The 14,278-nt window shown below is 45.0% G+C and overlaps 1 protein-coding gene and 1 long non-coding RNA gene across 2 annotated transcripts in view; one reads left to right on the top strand and one right to left on the bottom strand.

The window, feature by feature from the left end:
- Window positions 1-14,278, top strand: part of sorcs3a (sortilin related VPS10 domain containing receptor 3a) — a 296,809-nt gene that overhangs the window by 97,443 nt on the left and 185,088 nt on the right. The gene's annotated exons all lie outside the window — the stretch shown is intronic.
- On the bottom strand, window positions 680-1,308 carry LOC148398653 (uncharacterized). The gene is made up of 3 exons (XR_015858246.1): window positions 1,186-1,308; window positions 921-1,027; window positions 680-846 (listed from the first exon to the last, which is right to left on the bottom strand). It is a non-coding gene; the product is annotated as an uncharacterized LOC148398653 (long non-coding RNA).

Genomic DNA, 14,278 nt, shown 5'->3' with positions numbered 1-14,278 from the left:
TATTTAACCAATATAGTTAGTGTATTGAACCCACCCTTACCTTCCTAAGACCCTTGGACCTCCCCTGCCAGATGGAAGTCATTTCGTATGAGTCCATCAAATGACCTTTGATTCGAGATTTGTGGCCTTTGACTGTGGTAGCCAAGAAGGCATTTACCATCTACAGCAGGGGTGGGCAATTAATTTTTACAAGGGGCCACATGAAAAACCCGAGTTGTGTCAGAGGGCCACACCTACGATAACTTAAATCTGCTCAATTTTCTTCCATTGTGAAATGCACTAAATTATTTATTTTAAATAGTTGGTACTGGTAATTAGAAGAATACAAAGATGTAAAGATCTAGGAACAGCAGAGGGAGATTGAGAGTGCCTTGGCCATTTGTGAGGAATTCTGGGCCCTGGTTCATTGAAGGGGATGAGCTGGTCAATATTTACATTGAGAGCAGTCTTCCCCTTCTTTTACACCAGGGTTGCAGATTTTCCTTCCAGCATTGCACTCTCCATCTTTCCACCCCTTTTGCTGCTCCTCCCTTACATTCTGCGGCACGACTTAGTCCCCCTGCAATCGCATCAACTATTTCATGATCAACCTGAATAAAATGAGAAATTACAGACAAGATTTTATTAAGAGAAAGATTAATATTCACATTCTTAGCACTAGTTGAATGCACTCACAAGAAAGTCATCAGGGACCTGGGAAGGGTAAAGAGCCTCTCTACCAAAAAGTAAATAAAATGGAGAATACTGGGTCGTCAGCTGTTTTTTTTTGTCCAGAGGGCAAAGTCAGCTTCTCGAAGGTGAACGTCCCATGTGTCGGGCTTGTCCGCCACACGTTTACTGAGAGCCCTGTAAGAACATGCTGCAGTAATACCTCCTACCTCTTGTGAAACACATGCCAGACATGTGCATTAGTGAAATACCTTATTATGGTGCAATTTATTTTTTCTACCAGTCCATTTGTCTGTGGGTGGTAGGGAGAGCGGAAGCTTCTCTGTATTCCCAGTTGTTTACAGAGGCTGTAAATGACCTGCAGAAAAAGGTGTCAGAGTCCATATATAATAAGCACATGTTGAAAGCCAACCGTATGGATACATTGGCATACCTCATTTACAAATTCTCTGCCTTGATCTGTTTAAATCCTTTTGGATGCGGCAAACTTATAAAAGGAATCAAGCACACACTTACGCATCTGAATAGCATTTTTGGTCTTAAGTGGATAAGCCTCAGTCCACTTAGTAAAAAAGTCCACCATTACACAAACGTAATGGTCGCCAGTTTTGGTGGGCTTCAGCTTTCCTATGAGGTCCATTCCCACCAACTCAAACAGCTCTGTGACCTACAACAACAGTGTGCTATTGGTGACACTAATATAGTGTTTCCATAAAAGCATATTTTTGTGATAAATTTTATTGCAACGCACTTACGGGAATGTATGATTTCTTATCCTTAGCAGATTCTGGCATTCAGAACATTCCGAAATCTAGAGCTGGAGGTCGTTCTTTAGTTGACTGACTAATTATTTAGAGAAATGCAATAACTTACCCATTTGCGAATATATTTCTGCTCTCCAGGTCAATAAAAGCGCTAAATGATGGCACCATGGGTCTTTCCAACACCACAGTGACCCCCATGAGCGCTTACATGCAAGTCATTAAAAACAGAGCTGGCCTCAGCATGTGTTTTGACAATCTTGTGGCGTCTGCATATATAATGCAGCAGCCCATCTGTATGGTAAAGACAGAAGGTATAGTTGAATGACAATTTAGATGATTTACTCTTTTTGAATGCGTATAATAAACTTGAATAGCACAAGTAAATTCAGTAAAAAAAAAGTGAAATGCTTACCCTTCATGATGCAATTTTGAGCTTTTCTTTTAATGGTTGCCTGTTGCACCTTCCTTGAGTCAGCTGACAGTGTTTTATGAATGAGAACGTTTTCCAATTCATGTACTACCTTCCCATCCATCTCTGTCCGTGTCCGTGTATCCGTAAATCTAAAAATTCATTTGTCCGTGTATCCGTGTATCTATGTAGCTGTTTGTTCGTTTGTCTCTGTATGTCTGTCTCGCCTAAACTGACTGCGATGTTGAATGATTTTTGTAGCCTTTTATAGACTATTAGTGCACAGGTGTGAACAATACATGGAGCCCCATCCCCAACTTACCCCAACTAGACAGACACCTACCGTATTTTCCGGACTATAAGGCGCACCTAAAAACCTAAAATTTTCTCAAAAGCCGACAGTGCGCCTTATAGTCCGGTGCGCCTTATATATGGACAAAATTCCAAAATTTAAACTGGCCCGAAGCATTGTGTCATGAAATCAATCATAAGTGGCCTGCTGAAGACTATGAATCATGAATCAAAAAGACTGTGGACCATTATTTTGTGATTATAAAGTAATTTGTTGCGTTGAAAGTTGAAATAAAAAAGATAAAATGAGAATGATTTGATTTGGATTAAAAATCTGACATGATGCATTAATGGTGCGCTTTATAGTCTGGTGCGCCTTATATAAGGACAACGTTTTAAAATGGGCCATTCATTGAAGGTGCGCCTTATCGTCCGGTGCGCCTTATAGTCCGGAAAATTTGGTAGTAATAAGTTTGTTAACTTCATTGACTAACCCCTGCATCTTGTACAGTGATGTGCCCTTGTTCCCGTTTTTGAATACCTGACGCAGTGGTGCAAACAAACTTGATCATTCAAACTAAGGCTGTATTCAGACCTGATTGTTTGGTCCGCTTCAAACGGACCAGGGTTTGATTGAAACGCTGGTCTAGACATTTTGTGCAGGTGTGAATACACGCAAACGAATCCCGGTGTGGGTTAAAGAAACAGACCGAGACCCACTTTTTCAAACACTTTCAAATTAACTCTGGTGCAGTTCGCTTCAAGTGTGAATACAAACAGCAAAGATCCAAACCAACAGCACAAATATGCATAGCAGGAACGCAGTGCGTAGGACTCGCATGTTTTCCTCTATTTCCAGGTCCGTGCTCTGGTGCCGCCCTGGTCATTGCTGTCCAATGGGAGCACAGATCGTCACAAGCGTGGATGTGTATACTTCACTTGCAAAACGTAGTCTGAATAGGAACCGCACTACATGAAACAAATTAAGTTCGCTTTTGGTCTGGACCACACAAGCGGACTAAAGGACTTTTCTGGTCTGAATAAACCCCAAGTGTGTGTGGGGTAGGGTTGCCACCTGTTTCTGACAAAAATCCAGTAAATTTTGACCATTAAATTGACATTTTTGTTTGTAAGAAATGGCGGCCTTCACACATCTAACCCAAGATAAAAATCAGCCTTCTACGCTGTAATTGTATAGCTCTAATTAGTAAAAATGACACTTACTAGTTATTTGTTTAGTTGATTGTTTAATTTAATAGCAGGTCTTTATTTTGGTTTATTTTCAACGTTTTTTTGTTGTGGGCACTGGCGGCCAGTATTGGGGGAAAAGGGGGAATAAATAATTAGGTTCCGTTGGCTTATCCATCTATTTTCTATTCCGCTTGTCCCCACGGGGGTCGTGGGCGTGATGGAGCCTATCCCAGCAGTCATCGGGCAGTAGGCAGGGGTCACCCTGAACCAGTTGCCAGCCAATCGCAGGACACACAGAAACGAACAACCATTGACACTCGCACGCAGACCTAGAGACAATTTGGAGTGCTCAATCAGCCGACCAAGCATGTTTTTGGGATGTGGGAGGAAACCGGTGTGATCGGAGAAAATGCACGCGGGCATGGGGAGAACATGCAAACTCTACACAGGAGGGCCGGAGGTGGAATAGAACCCGCACCTTACTAATTGTGAGGCGGACGGGCTCACCAGTGCCCCACCAAGCTGCCTCCGTCTGCTTATGTGGAATAAAAATAAAATAAAGTATGTAAAAAATAAAATCATATTTTGTAATTTTTCACAGTCTTTAAGACCAATCAAATCTAAAGTGTAAACAGCTTACCTGATTGCTTAATGTGGTGGGTGGTTTGCTTGTGCTAGCCTGTGCCTCTGCTGCTTGTTGCTCTTGGCTGGGTTTGATTTTGATGTTTTTTAGATTTGGCGTGACCATCTAATGTGGTTTTAGCTTCATATTTAAGAATAATTTTCGCTGGGCACAGGTAACGCATTTCTTCTGTTTTAACCAGCCATTGTTAATACATGTCAAGCGTTTATATTTTTTCTTTATTGGCCTGTCATCACCTCCTGTAGCACCCATCACCCCCCCCCCCCCCCCCATTTTCATGATAAAATTTAACTCTTTTTAGTCATTGGATCCGGTCCTTCCTTTCTCCATTTCCACCTCACCATTCCGAATGGGCCGTCACTGTATGCCACCAGTATGCTATGTCATTTTTCTAGAGCCAACAAGGCTGTGCACAAGTTTACGGACGTAGGCGCGCTACATTTAAACTGAAATACATGTTTTGCACAACATGTACAAAAATCTGGGACATCTCTGGGTCAATTTCTTCACATGCCAAGACACACAAAGTTAATGTTTAATTTAACTTAAACTTAATTTAAGTTAAAGTTTAATGTTTGATGAGATGTATATTTTCCTTTTGTGCCCCACAGATAGTGGTACCATTCGGAATGTGTGGGTGAACCAAAGGAGAAAGAGAATTTCTGTTACCATTTGTGCATTTGACCTTTTTTTTATCTTTCTATTCAGTTACATACTGGCTCTTCACCAAAGCTGTTGTGAAAGTGCTATATAAATAAACATCTTAACATGATCTGTTAAACTGTATTCCATTCGGAGTTCTCTATCACGATCAACTGGTCAAGACAGACAGCTTCCGCACGCAAGTCTTTCTTTTGTCCTAGGTTTCTTTAGTTTTTCCTCGCCTATCCTGCTTGCACTTGCAGTTCAGTTGGTTTTTCAACAATAGAAGTGAAGAATGCTTGCAGTTAACCTGCTCTCTAGCTAAAGTGTGTCATGTTTGTGTTGGTAATTTACACAAGTAAAATTCACCTTTATGGACTTTATTGTAGTTTGTCTCCAATTATTTATCACACTTTAATGGTCCTTACACTAGTAACACAAAACCCATGCATTGACATCATCGCTGACATAGTGGTGCAAACAAACTTGAACATTCGAACTACGTGTGTGCGCATGTGTGTTCACATGCCTTTAAGGCCATTTTAATTTTAATATTGTGCTCTCATTTCAAACTTAACAGAACATTAAACTATCCTTGGCTGGGTGGGGCTGTGCAAGTGTACCTTTTCAGCGGTGAACTATTGTGTATCCCACCCGCTCCCCCTGTATACGTCGCATGACATACAGTTTGTGAAATACTGTCCTCTCCACACTCTTAGTATTATTAAGTAAAGCCGATAAATATCAAAATGCCCTACTGCGAGGATGTCGTGAAGCCTGGCAACGCGACTATGTCAAGTTGCTTCCGAAGAATCAGTTAACATGGGTGTGTATACACTAGGCACCAGATCAACTCGAACTCTCGCTGGGTAAATAGGTTTTGAAAATAAATACTATAATACTTTAGGTTCACAGTGTGTGGCTAATGGGTGATTCTTTATTACTTTGTGTCACAAGTTCACATCTCGCTTTCTACTGTTATGTATTTTATTTTTCTTACTGTTTCTTGCAGCCATTCGGAAATGACAATTTCCATGTTGCTTCTAATGAATCTGCAGTCAGGAAACACAAGATTATTGAACTGGCTTTGCCCTAACGGCCACATCTGTATTCGGGGAGCCAGTTAACCTAGAAAAGAGTTTGAACCGTAACAAGGGCATCATAGACACGCAATAATATGACAGTAAAGCTGGCTTTGCCCTAACGGCCACATCTGTATTGGGCGAGCCAGTTAACCTGGAAGAGAGTTGAACCGCATCGAGGGTATCATAGATACGCAAAAATATGAAAGTGAAATACAGTTTATTATTTTGGTGTCATTTCAAGTTTACCACTTTACCATGTCTGTCGTTTCCAAAGATTAAAGGAACTGAACCATCAGTGAAACAAAGTCTTTCGATGAATCCGTCTCTATGCTGACAAGATTTCTGAAACACTCCTCCTTAAAGTGCTTTGCACAGACTAGCAGGACTTTGCCCACAGATGTGGGAATTTCGTCCTGGAAAAATTCAATTTAACCAGGCTCTTCTTTGAGGTTCTGATGCTGAGTTGTGTGGATTAATGCATCCAACCACGGAACATTTTGATCTCTCTACTTCAGCATCCTTGAGTTGTCTGGACTACAAAAGTCTCTCAGAGTAATAAAGATGGTGCATTTGTGAAACCATTTGGCCACACATTACCTTGTTTGGTAGTGCCTGTCAGGCGCGGAGCAGGGAGAGGACTCAAATGCAGAGTTCCAATGTCCAAAGATGTGTTTATTTTCTCCACTGGTAGTAGTAACAAAAAGCGCCTCAATATGAGGGAAAAAAAAGGGGAAACTAAGGCGCCTCGAACCGAGGGAGAAAAAAGGGGAAATCAAAGCGCCTCGAACCGAGGGAAATACTATAACAAGATAGCGATGTAACCAAGTTACCATGGGTGATCAAACAAGGCTTCTAGGCGGTACTCGAGGATTTCGTGATCACTAGTGTTCTTTCACAAGGCAAGACGCACTGGCACTGGACACGGGGAAAGACGCGGGTTATATAGACACAGGAGGGGAACACAGGTGAAGACAGTTGGTCATTGACGCAGGTGCACACACTTGGAATCAGGGGTTCACGTGACCGGACGCACAGGGGAAGGACACACCGACTGGAACGAGAGGAAAATTACACAATAAAACAGGAAGTGATCCGGACGACACATGACAGCATGACAGTGCCGCCCCAAAGACTGTGACGTAATAGATAAAAATAATAGTAATAGTACATGGATAAAAATGAACAGCGTAAAAAATATCCCCCAAACAGATTATAAAACTATCTCTGCAACCTTTGGAGGGATAAATTAGACTTTTTTACAATCCTGGAGACTCCAAGTGCACAATGAAATGTATTTAAAAGCTAAAAAAGTGGATTTTCTATGATATGTCTCCTTTAAGGTTGACTGGAGAATAGGAGCAGTGAGTGAATGCATGACAAACGTTAAGGTTGACTGGAGAACAGGATCACTGAGTGAATACATGACAAATGTTGACACTGAGAAAAAGCCTTGAATATGGGCTCTCTGTGCCTGTGGGACATTTCTCTTCAATACATTTATGTAACATTGTTATGGTATTTTGGCAAAATTCAGGAAGTCCTGGTGGCACTGGGAGATTTGAAGATTTTTTTTTAATCCCACCCGCTGTCCTCTTTTCACTTACCTGTGGTCCACTCCATACGTGTTTATGTTTAATCTTTTGTTTTATATTCCAGGATCAACTCCAGAGTTTTAGCAGCATGGGTGGCTGTCTTTGTTTGTTTCACACATGACTTGCTTCAACATTTTTCTTTCACTATCTCTTGCTAACACGGACAAATACAACAAAACAACATGCATGCACACCCGCACAAACACATTTCTTAATCTTTTGAGAGACAGACTTTGGCATGCAGTGCTCAGTCTTTGGAGGTTCCAATATATTCCTTCCTTGTTTCAGCTATCTTAAATTGTGTGTTGTTCCGACTCTATACTTACCAATTTAAACCTGCAAATGCGGCCTCCTGGATATTTGTGTGGCAGTTTTCAAAAGTAATGTTCAATTATGATAAAGTAGATTTTTCATTAGCGTATTGAACAACCGTTGCCTTGGGAATGATAGACACAAGCACGAACCTATCAATAAAGTAGCAATACTGAGTCAAATTCATGCTGGTATCAGTGATACTGATCCAGTCTAGATACTTTGGGCAAATACACCAAGTGTGTCTGTTAAATCTAAAGAAAGTAATGTACACTGGTGCCTTTAAATATGAATTGTCAACCTTTATTCATCTTTCCATATTGAAATGAGGAGACATGTAATTCATTCCAGCACTTACTATACAACCTTGCGTTGTATTGCACTGTGTAAAAATACACAATAATGACATTTCTTCACTATACGACCTGCAAACACAGAAAAGGTGAACACAAAACATAAGTGCAGCTCAGATTTGACAAGGCACAAATACATTTAAAATCATTGCTTCATAAAGAATACACAGTATTTATATGATGTAGCTGCTTATAATACTGCGTGACTCAAATAAATGTTTTTAGTAAATATCTAATTGAATACATAAGTGCCACAATTGTCCAAGTTTGTCATTCAATGTAAATTATAGATATATCTTAATTGTTAGTTCTTTTTAAAGTTCATCATGGCTGTGTCACGTCTCCGCTCTTCGGTCGATTTTCTGTACCTTTTAAAGGAGACATATGTAAAATTGACTTTTTAATTGTTCGTATACAAATAGTTGAGCCTTTGGTGGGCAAATCTTTGAGCAAGCTGTTCTGGATTAGTTTAATTCTGTGTGTCTGCCCATGGATTGGCAGTTAACTGGGCAACATTTTATGATGGAAACACTGCCTGAAAGGGTAATTCAACCCATGTTATCAGAACTTATAGTTGTCATGTCTCCGTTCTTCGGTCGCGCTGATCACCCCGCAGGTGAGCGTTTTCGCCACGCTCTGCTGGTCCCGTGTGTGTCCCATTCCGTGTTTTGTTGTCTGTTGGTTGTCATGGTACCCGGTCACTTCTCTGTCCCGCGTCTTCACTCTTGGCCCGCCCTGCCTGTGTTTCCGTGTCACCTGTTTCTCTTGTTAACATTAGTATGTGTGGGCCCGCTGCACCCACGTGGGGCTGGTTGACGCGGGGCCGTAGGGATTGTGCTCTGGGGTCCGCCCCTGTGGAGTGGCTTCTGGTCATGCTTGGTGTGGTCAGCTTGGGTTGGCCTTCTGGCTGGCCACGGCAGGGCGGGGGGGCTGCAAACATCAAACATCAATCAATCAGTCTACGCCAGGGGTGCCCAAACATTTTCAGCTCGCGAGCTACTTTTGAAATGACCAAGTCACAAAGATCTACCCACTAAAGAAAAAATAATTCTCTCTCTGTCTCTCTCTCTCTCTCTCTCTCTCTCTCTCTCTCTCTCTCTCTCTCTCTCTCTCTCTCTCTCTCTCTATATATATATATATATATATATATATATATACTATATATATATATTTTTTTTCATAGTATATATATATATATAGTATATCTATATCCATCCATCCATCCATCCATCCATCCATCCATCCATCCATCCATCTTCTTCCGCTTATCCGGGGTCGGGTCGCGGGGGCAGCAGCTTTAGGAGGGACTCCCAGACTTCCCTCTCCCCAGCCACTTCATCCAGCTGATCCCGGGGGATCCCAAGGCGTTCCCAGGCCAGCTGAGAGACATACTCTCTCCAGCGCATCCTGGGTCGTCCCCGGGGTATCCTACCGGTGGGACATGCCCGGAACACCTCCCCAGGGAGGCGTCCAGGAGGCATCCTGATAAGATGCCCGAGCCACCTCATCTGGCTCCTCTCAACGTGGAGGAGTAGCGACTCTACTCCGAGTCTCTCCCGGATGACCGAGCTTCTCACCCTATCTCTAAGGGAGACCCCGGACATCCTGCGGAGAAAACTCATTTCGGCCGCTTGTATCCGGGATCTCGTTCTTTCGGTCACGACCCATAGCTCGTGACCATAGGTGAGGGTAAGAGCGTAAATCGACGGGTGAATTGAGAGCTTTGCCTTTTGGCTCAGCTCTCTCCTCACCACAACGGACCGGTACAGGGTCCGCATTACTGCCGACACTGCACCGATCCGCCTGTCGATCTCGCGCTCCATCCTCTCCTCACTCGTGAACAAGACTCCAAGGTACTTGAACTCCTCCACTTGGGGCAGGATCTCATCCCCGATCCGGAGAGGGCATTCCACCCTTTTCCGATCAAGGAACATGGACTCGGATTTGGAGGTGCTGACCCTCATCCCGACCGCTTCACACTCGGCTGTGAACCGTTCCAGCGAGAGCTGCAGATCACGGCCTGAAGAAGCCAACAGCACCACGTCATCTGCAAAAAGCAGAGACGCGATGCTGAGGTCCCCAAACCGGACCCCCTCAACGCCTCGGCTGCGCCTAGAAATTCTGTCCATAAAAATTATGAACAGAATCGTGACAAAGGGCAGCCTTGGCGGAATCCAACCCTCACTGGGAACTAATCCGATTTACTGCCGGAAATGCGGACCAGACTCTGGCATCGGTGGTACAGGGACCGAACCGCCCTTATCAGTTGGCTCGGCACCCCGTACTCCTGAAGCACCCTCCACAGAACCTCCTGAGGGACACGGTCGAACGCCGTCTCCAAGTCCACAAAACACATGTGGACTGGTTGGGCGAACTCCCATGCACCCTCGAGGATCCTGCCGAGGGTGTAGAGCTGGTCCACTGTTCCACGGCCAGGACGAAAGCCACACTGCTCCTCCTGAATCCGAGGTTCGACCTCCCGACGGGCGCTCCTCTCCAGCACCCCTGAATAGACCTTACCGGGGAGGCTGAGGAGTGTGATTCCCCTGTAACTGGAACACACCCTCCGGCCCCCCTTCTTAAAGGGGGGAACCACAACCCCAGTCTGCCAATCCAGAGGCACTGTCCCCGATGTCCACGCAATGTTGTAGAGGCGTGTCAGCCATGACAGCCCCACAACATCCAGAGCCTTTAAGAACTCCGGGCGGATCTCATCCACCCCCGGGGCCTTGCCACCGAGGAGTTTTTTTAACTACCTCAGTGACTTCGACCACAGAGATTGGAGTCTCCAGGCCCTGCTTCCTCAAGGGAAGGTGTGTAGGTGGAATTTGAGAGGTCTTCGAAGTATTCTCCCCACCGACTCACGACGTCCCGAGTCGAGATCAGCAGCACGCCATCCCCACTGTAAACAGTGTTGACGTTGCACTGCTTCCCCCTCCTGAGACGCTGGATAGTGGACCAGAATTTCCTCGAAGCCGTCCGGAAGTCATTCTCCATGGCCTCACCAAACTTCTCCCACGCCCGGGTTTTTGCCTCAGCAACCGCCGAAACCGCGTTCCGCTTGGCCATCCGGTACCTGTCAGCTGCCTCCTGAGTCCCGCAGGCCAAAACGGCCCGATAGGACTCTTTCTTCAGCTTGACGGCATCCCTTACCGCCGGTGTCCACCAGCTGGTTCGGGGATTGCCGCCACGACAGGCACCAACGACCTTACGGCCACAGCTTCGGTCGGCCGCCTCAACAATGGAGGCGCGGAACATGGTCCACTCAGACTCAATGTCCCCCGCCTCCCCCGGGACGTGGGAAAAGCTCTGCCGGAGGTGGGAGTTGAAGCTCTTCCTGACAGGAGATTCTGCCAGACGTTCCCAGCAGACCCTCACAGAGCGTTTGGGTCTGCCAGGTCAGACCGGCATCTTCCCCCACCATCGGAGCCAACCCACCACCAGGTGGTGATCAGTTGACAGCTCCGCTCATCTCTTCACCTGATTGTCCAAAACATGCGGCCGCAAATCCGATGACAGAAGTCCAATAATAGAACACCGCTCGGGTTCAGATCGGGGGGGACGTTCCTCCCAATCACGCCCTTCAAGGTCTCACTGTCATTGCCCACGTGAGCATTGAAGTCACCCAGTAGAACGATGGAGTCCCCAGAAGGAGCGTTCTCCAGCACTTCCTCCAGGGACTCCAAGAAGGGTGGGTACTCTGAGCTGCCGTTTGGTGCATAGACATAAACAACAGTCAGGACCCGTCCCCCCACCCGAAGGCGGAGGGAGGTTACCCTCTCGTTCACCGGGGTAAACCCCAATGTGCAGGCGCCCAGCCGGGGGGCAATAAGTATACCCACACCTGCTCGACGCCTCTCACCGTGGGCAACTCCAGAGTGGAAGAGAGTCCAGCCCCTCTCAGTTTGGGTTTCTGTAAGAGAGGGCTTGTACCGAAACCCAAGCTGTGCGTGGAGGCCAGTCCGACTATATTCAGTCGGAATTTTTCTGCCTTGCACACCAGCTCAGGCTCCTTTCCAGCCAGAGAAGTGACATTCCATGTCCCAAGAGCCAGCTTCTGCAGTCGGGGATCGGACTGTAAAGGTCCCTGCCTTTGGCCGCCGCCCAGCTCACACTGCACCCGACCCCTTTGGCCCCTCCCACAGGTGGTGAGCCCATGGGAAGGGGGACCCACGTTTCCTTTTCGGGCTGTGCCCGGCCGGGCCCCATGGGCGAAGGCACGGCCACCAGACGCTCGCATTCGAGCCCCGCCTCCAGGCCTGGCTCCAGACGGGGGCCCATGTGACCCGCGTCCTGGCGAGGGAAAACAAAGTCCATTTATTTTACTCATCATGAGGGGCTTCTGTGAGCCGTGCTTTGTCTGGCCCCTCACCTAGGACCCATTTGCCATGGGTGACCCTACCAGGGGCATGAAGACTCTGACAACATGGCTCCTAGGATCATAGGGGGACGCAAACCCCTCCACCACGATAAGGTGACGACTCACGGAGGGGTATATATATATTTATATGTATGGGTGACGTAATTTCGGAAGTCCAAACGATCACACATGGAACTATATATATATATATATATATATATATATATATATATATATATATATATATATATATATATATATATATATATATACATATATATATATATATATATATATATATATATATTAATATATATCATTATTGTTATTTTTTTGGGGGGGGGTTCCGCAATTTAGGGAGCGTGCTATCTGCGCCTCACGGCAAAAGCCATTGCCAATCACCTGTTATCCAAATCACTCCGTCCCGACCGGTCTTGCTAATGAAACGGTGCCTGTTTTAGACAACTTCACATGTGTAACAAATATTTATCATCAAATCCCCACGGTCGTTTCATCTCACCGCGCTAATAAACTTTTGAGAGGTGATGTTAGGCCTAGAGAACACAATTTTACTCGCATCCCGTCTAAAAATCCTTCGATAGATACGCACCCTGATCGACCGATTACACTTAAACTCGGTTTTATGAATATTAGATTGCTTCATACGAAAGCAGTTCTCGTTAATGACCTTATCACGGAACATAATCTAAACGTTTTTGGTCTTTGCGAGACCTGGTTAAAACCTAATGAACTGCTGCCACTTAACGAGGCCTCGCCTCCAAATTTTGTGAGCTCGCATGTGGCACATCCTCGAAAAAAGGGTGGGGGTGTCGCCCTCATCTCAAATTCTGAGTTTAGATTTAGGCCTCGCTCAATTCACGTATTTAAAACATTTGAAGTTCTCATTGTGCGATCCACTGCTTTACCGTCATTCTATCTTGCTGTTATTTACCGTCCACCCGGGGCTTACTCTGGCTTCCTGGATGAATTTTCAGAATTTGTGGTTGATCTAGTGACAAATGCAGATAATATAGTTATCATGGGTGATTTCAACATCCACATGAATTCACCGTCAGAACCACTGACTTCGGCATTTCAGACTTTAATCGATACGTTTGGTTTTACGCAAGCCGTACAGGCAGCAACGCATAAGAATGGAAATACCTTAGATCTGGTATTATCCCGGGGACTAGCAACCTCAAATATAGTAGTACTGCCATACACTACTGTTCTGTCTGATCAATTCTTAATAAAATTTGAAATTTTAGTTCCTTGTCAAAGACAAGAGAGCAATCAGAATTATAGCAGCCGTAATTTTAACTCCATGACTGCAATTGCGCTATCTGAGTTACTGTCGCCGGCAACCGCCATGTTTCCCGCATACAGCGGGACTATTGATAATCTTACAAATGAATTCAATGCGACATTATTAAAAGCCATCGACTCTGTGGCACCGCTACGTCTGAAAACTCGCCGTAGATGGCCAACTCCGTGGTTCAGATGAAACACGTACGCTTAAACAATTATGTAGAAAGCATGAGCGCAGATGGCGTTTAACCAAACTTGAGGTTTTCCATCAGGCATGGAAGGACAGCCTCCTGAAACATAAAGATGCGCTTATCTTAGGAAAAACTCGTTATTTTTCGCAAGTCATTAATCTCAATAAAAACAATCCTAAATACCTATTTGATACAGTGGCAAAGCTAACTCTGCGCCAGCCGACCCCCGATAGCTCCTTCCACTCAGCTGACGAGTTTATGAAATTTTTTGCTCAAAAGATTGAGTCCATTAGGGACGAGATCAAGAATACCATTCCAATCGCTCAGCCGGTTACTAGCGCTGGGGATCATGCAATAACCCTCTCAAATTTTAAAAGCGTGTCCCTTGAAATGCTTACAAAATTGGTTAGTGCGGCTAAACAAACAACATGTTTACTCGACCCGCTTCCAGCCAAACTACTTAAAGAA

Source organism: Syngnathus floridae, chromosome 4 (assembly GCF_059516105.1).
Source record: "Syngnathus floridae isolate MCC-2025c chromosome 4, RoL_Sflo_1.0, whole genome shotgun sequence".
Taxonomy (NCBI): domain Eukaryota; kingdom Metazoa; phylum Chordata; class Actinopteri; order Syngnathiformes; family Syngnathidae; genus Syngnathus; species Syngnathus floridae.
This window is presented reverse-complemented; position numbering and strand designations above follow the sequence as displayed.